This window comes from Euprymna scolopes, chromosome 23 (genome assembly GCF_053919585.1).
Source record: "Euprymna scolopes isolate OS-2025 chromosome 23, ASM5391958v1, whole genome shotgun sequence".
Classification (NCBI taxonomy): domain Eukaryota; kingdom Metazoa; phylum Mollusca; class Cephalopoda; order Sepiida; family Sepiolidae; genus Euprymna; species Euprymna scolopes.
Genome location: NC_136504.1, coordinates 110,613,871 through 110,619,639, shown reverse-complemented (window position 1 = coordinate 110,619,639; position 5,769 = coordinate 110,613,871). Strand labels below are relative to the sequence as shown.

General features: G+C 34.0%; 1 pseudogene; it reads left to right on the top strand.

Annotated features, from left to right (window-relative positions):
* The first annotated feature begins 2,223 nt into the window (after window positions 1-2,223).
* LOC145246318 (U2 spliceosomal RNA) lies at window positions 2,224-2,442 on the top strand (annotated as a pseudogene).
* The last annotated feature ends 3,327 nt before the right edge of the window (window positions 2,443-5,769 follow it).

Sequence of the window (5,769 nt, the reverse complement as noted above, 5' to 3'; positions counted from 1 at the left end):
GCCTAGATGATACCAATGTTTTTCTGACCTTCTGTAAATTTTAAAAAGATATATTATACTCTTATTTTGAATGTTTTAAATAAATAATTTAGAAATAAACATGTGTTAAACAAAAATACGGTTTAAAGTAAAATTAATTATTATCGATCTATCTATCTGTATACCTATCTATTTATCTATCTAGCCAGTGGTATTGTTAAAATAGTTTAGATTTGGGAGTTATTTATAGTTTAGCTGAAGACATTTACATAAATTAGCTAAGTTAAACAAACAAAATGACCTTCAACAGTTGCGTACATGACAGGGCTCACACGCTTGGAAACATGTGATTTTGATGATGATACAACGGAACTGACCGGTCAATAGGTCAAGACGATTAGACTGAAGAGTTTGCGTTTGGTCACGAAAGTGAACAGACATGCTTCAAAGCCGGGAAGTGGGGCTAGAGAGAACAAACATGTAGACACGTAAGGGGTACAGGGGTTTGTAGTTCGTCGGAGAATATGCCATTAAAATACTTGTAAAACAGGCAGCGAAATGCAAAATTTCGTCGATAGGACAGTGCGGGACCTATTAGGTTGGCGACTCTCTTCAAGAGTGAGACTAGAAGCAGTTTCGAAGGTCTTTGATACAATGCTTCCATCATTCTACCGCTTCAGAAGCTATCATACTCCAAACGCATTCCTCTATCTGTATATATATATATATATATATATATATATATATATATATATATATATATATAATATATTTTAGTCATCGACATACAGACCTGTTTCGTTGTTTCACAACTCATCAGTGCCGCTAGACTAACACCTCTCCCAAGCCGAGGATCGAACCTAGAACCGTCGTGATGACAGTCGGCAGTCCTACCCCCTGACTACGGAATCGGTGGCCGAAATTAAACTTTCCGAATGTCTATTTAAATAAACATCCGTCCGCCACTCGTAGAGGGCTCAAACGTTTGTTTGTAAACAAACCGCGAGCTTCGCATTATTTCAGCTAAATTAAGTAGCGAGTAAGATAATTTACGAGAGTGCTCTACCGAAGAGGGGAGCTTTATAAAATATATTTTAGTCATCGACATACAGACCTGTTTCGTTGTTTCACAACTCATCAGTGCCGCTAGACTAACACCTCTCCCAAGCCGAGGATCGAATATATATATATATATATATATATATATATATATATATATATCAAGTGCCTCCTAAGATAAACTAATATTGTCATATCTAAGGCGGAGACGCTTGAAGTACCCTATTCTGCCTTGACAGAGCTAAAAATAGGCTTCAGTGTCTGATAGGCGATGTTCTTTTCTCTTCCCTGCAACCTCTTTCCCACATGAGAGACCTTGTTAGCATGTTTTTGCTCTATCGTTTTTTTTGTTTTTCTTTTCTTTTTTTTTTTCGTTCTTGGCAATTACTCATCAAGGTTTCAATCTATACCACCCCGCATGAAATACTTTCACAAAATCACTCGTCTAGCTACAGACAGTATCAACAATTGCCCCCATCCTCTACATGTGTCTAAATCTTAACGCAAGATCCATGAACAAAGCGTCTTTCATAGAACTGCACGGAGGTGGAACTCTTCTCCGCTAGCTTGGTCATTTTCAAGTCCAATGTAAAAAAAATCTTGCTGGAGCATTCTGTTAAATAGTCTACTTTTAACCAATTTACGTCACAGTACACGTATTAAACCTTTTCTTCGAATGGCTTTTAGGCCTTGATAAGCAATAACTACTCTCTAAAAAAATTGTCTGTCTGTTGAAATGGTTTGAAAAGGAATTGTATTAACGAGGATGACATATCCAATCGTAAAACTTCTGTTAATTTCTTTCTTTTTAATCGCGCGCAAGCAACTCTATAAGTCACTCTGTTGGTCAGTCATGCGGTCTGTCGGTCCGTCAGTCGGTCGGTCTGTCCGTAACACTTTTGTGCTTGGCCTTTTTGGTTAAGATCAAAGGTTTGTTGTTAATAGATGCTGTTCTTAGCTTTTTAAGCTTTTCTTGGCCTTCTGTTCCGGCAGATACTGCAAGCAAAGACCATATGTGGCAACCCCACATTTAAGACCTTGGTCAATGTAGGGGCAACCCTTCACACCAATTGTCACTATCCAGCTCCCCTACTCCCCGGGGAGCTGGTCCCCATTTCCACTTCACTCCTCACATTAAAAATCGGCCTTGTGCCTAATTTGCTCGGTGGGGAAGCAAATAAATACAGATTGTCTTGGCCTTTTGGCCAAGATCAAAGTGTAGTATCTGCATTCTGTACTTGTGTTTGTAACTACTACTGTACTACATGTTGTACTACATGCTCTACTTATGTTTGTAATATGGGGATATATTTTCTGTATTAGTTCAATGCAAAATGATCACCTACTTTACAACCAGTCATTCTTAAGGTCATTCAGTTCATCCTTAAGTTCAATAAAATCATTCTAAGTTATTTACTTTTTATTTATCTAAGACATTTCAGCCCATTTTTCGGTCATTTTAGTTTATCTTTAAGAATTTCATGTCAATCCTACATTCACGCATTCATTCATTACACGAGAGAAGGCAACTAATGGTTATCGCCTTCTTTTGTTTTTTGTTTTTTTGTGTACACAAACCAACACTTTTAAAATGGTGCAATATATCGAAGATTTTTCCTGTTTAGAGATGGTAAAAAGAGACCATGTCTTCTTCCAAGGGTCAAACAACAATCTTTCGGTGCAAGTCACGCATGCGCAAGGAATACTTGGCATGTCCGATAATTATGGAAAAAAAGAGAGAGCCGGAAGCGAAGGTCATAAATTTCACTTACACCTTTACAGTTAGTTTGGATTAGTGATTCTGTTTGACGGCATATCAAGCCTTTTCGAGTGTTTTTAATACCGAACTTTCATTTGCTTTATATCTTCAAATATTTATTGATCGTGTTTGGTTTGCTTGTTTTGTTTTTACAGCATATCAACCATTTTCAAGTTATTTAATGCCTAATCTGACTATTTGGGTAATGGATTATATCTTATAGTCAATATATCTATAAAAGTGAGTATGTGTGTGTGTGTGTGTGTGTGTGTGTGTGTGTGTGCGAAGATAGTTCTCAACCTATATAGTCAACGAATGTTTCTTATCTACAGACTTGTATGTAGAATATTAAGACATGTGGTAAAAATCTTAATCGCTTTAATCCGTAAAAAGGGCTGCGGAAGGGTCAAAATGGAAAAATTGTTGGGGGGGGGGGGTCATCAGATTTTTATCTGCTTGTCAATCTTTTCACGAATGCATCAAAAGGGTTTTCAAACCTACTTATTCTTAACATAAGTAATCTGTGTCAAACTGTCCTAATAGTTATCGTACTTGAGTCATTGTCTGTGGATTTTTGTTTTGATCTTAGCTCGAGTATTGTTTTTTACTTACAAGAAGTGAACTGTTAAAAAAACATAATACTTGCATGGACGTGTCTCAGTTTATTTTACTTTATTTTTTAGATGAATTTCGTTTTATACCTATGGTATTTCTGTTTTTAATAAGTAAGAAATCTGCCTTAATTAAAATATAATATTCATGCGCCTTTTACGACTGGGCAACGCCGGGTGGCCTACTAGTTTCCTTATGTTTTCAGATTGTAAGGCTGTACGTCTCTCTCATGGGTCCAAGGCGTTATATGTGCAGAGAATGGCAAGGGAAAATGATGAACTTCGTTACTTTTCTTTGTGGATACAAAAAGGTATTCACTTTGTGATTTCACAAAACCAAAACAGCTATTCTCGGTCAGTACACGGAACCAGAAAACACATCCGTAACCCCCACTGGAATAGCGACAAGTTTTACAAAGCTGGAATTTTCTTAAGAGTATGTAAAGAAAGAAGACTTCCGGGTAGGTCGGGAAATAAATGACTCTGGTCAAAACAGCAGCAATCACCTCTTCTGGTTCACCTTAAAATTCGCAGTATTTGCTTTATTGCGTCTACACAGTTTTCAGGTTATTTAACTCTGGTCAGTTTAATGGTTTCACTTCTTTATAACTTTAAATATTTATTAATCGTGTTTAAAAATCGGCATTAAGTTTTTGTTTTACGGCATATTATTTAATGCCGATTATGTAATGCCGATTATTTAATGTCGATTATTTAACGCTGAATATTGAATGCCGATTATTTATGCCAATTATTTAATGCCGATTATTAAACGTCGATTATTTAATGCCGAATATTTAATACCGATTATTTGACACGATTATTTAATGCACAGTAATGCCAAATATTTAATGCCGATTAATTAAAGCCGATTATTTAATGCCAAATATTTAATGCCAAATATTTAATGCGGATTATTTAACGCCGATCATTTAATGCCGATTATTTAACGCCGAATATTTGACGCCGATTATTTACTGCCGATTATTTACAGCCGAATATTTAATGCCGATTATTTAACGCCGATTATTTACTGCCGATTATTTACCGCCGAATATTTAATGCCGATTATTTAATGTCGATTATTTAATGCCAGTTATTTAATGCCGATTATTTAATACCGATTATTTAACGCCGATTATTTAACGCCGAATATTTGACGCCGATTATTTTCTCCCGATTATTTACAGCCGGATATTGATGCTGATTATTTAATGCCGATTATTTAACGCCGGTTATTTAATGCCAAATATTTAATGCCGATTATTTAACGCCGAATACTTGACGCCGATTATTAAATGCTGATTATTTAATGCCAAATATTTAATGCCGATCATTTAATGCCGATTATTTAACGCCGAATATTTGACGCCGATTATTTCATGCCGAATATGTAATGCTGATTCTTTAATGCCGAATATTTAATGCTGATTATTTAATGCTGATTATTTAATGCTGATTATTTAATGCCGATTATTTAATGCTGATTCTTTAATGCCGAATATTTAATGCTGATTATTTAATGCTGATTATTTAATGCTGATTATTTAATGCTGATTCTTTAATGCCGAATATTTAATGCTGATTATTTAATGCTGATTCTTTAATGCTGATTATTTAATGCTGATTCTTTAATGCCGAATATTTAATGCTGATTATTTAATGCTGATTATTTAATGCTGATTCTTTAATGCCGAATATTTAATGCTGATTATTTAATGCTGATTATTTAATGCTGATTATTTAATGCTGATTATTTAATGCCGATTATTTAATGCTGATTATTTAATGCCGATTATTTAATGCTGATTCTTTAATGCCGAATATTTAATGCTGATTATTTAATGCTGATTATTTAATGCTGATTATTTAATGCCGATTATTTAATGCTGATTCTTTAATGCCGAATATTTAATGCTGATTATTTAATGCTGATTATTTAATGCTGATTATTTTATGCTGATTCTTTAATGCTGATTATTTAATGCTGATTCTTTAATGCCGAATATTTAATGCTGAATATTTAATGCTGATTATTTAATGCTGATTCTTTAATGCCGAATATTTAATGCTGATTATTTAATGCTGATTCTTTAATGCTGATTATTTAATGCTGATTCTTTAATGCCGAATATTTAATGCTGATTATTTAATGCTGATTATTTAATGCTGATTATTTAATGCTGATTCTTTAATGCCGAATATTTAATGCTGATTATTTAATGCTGATTATTTAATGCTGATTATTTAATGCTGATTATTTAATGCTGATTATTTAATGCTGATTCTTTAATGCCGAATATTTAATGCTGATTATTTAATGCTGATTATTTAATGCTGATTATTTAATGCTGATTATTT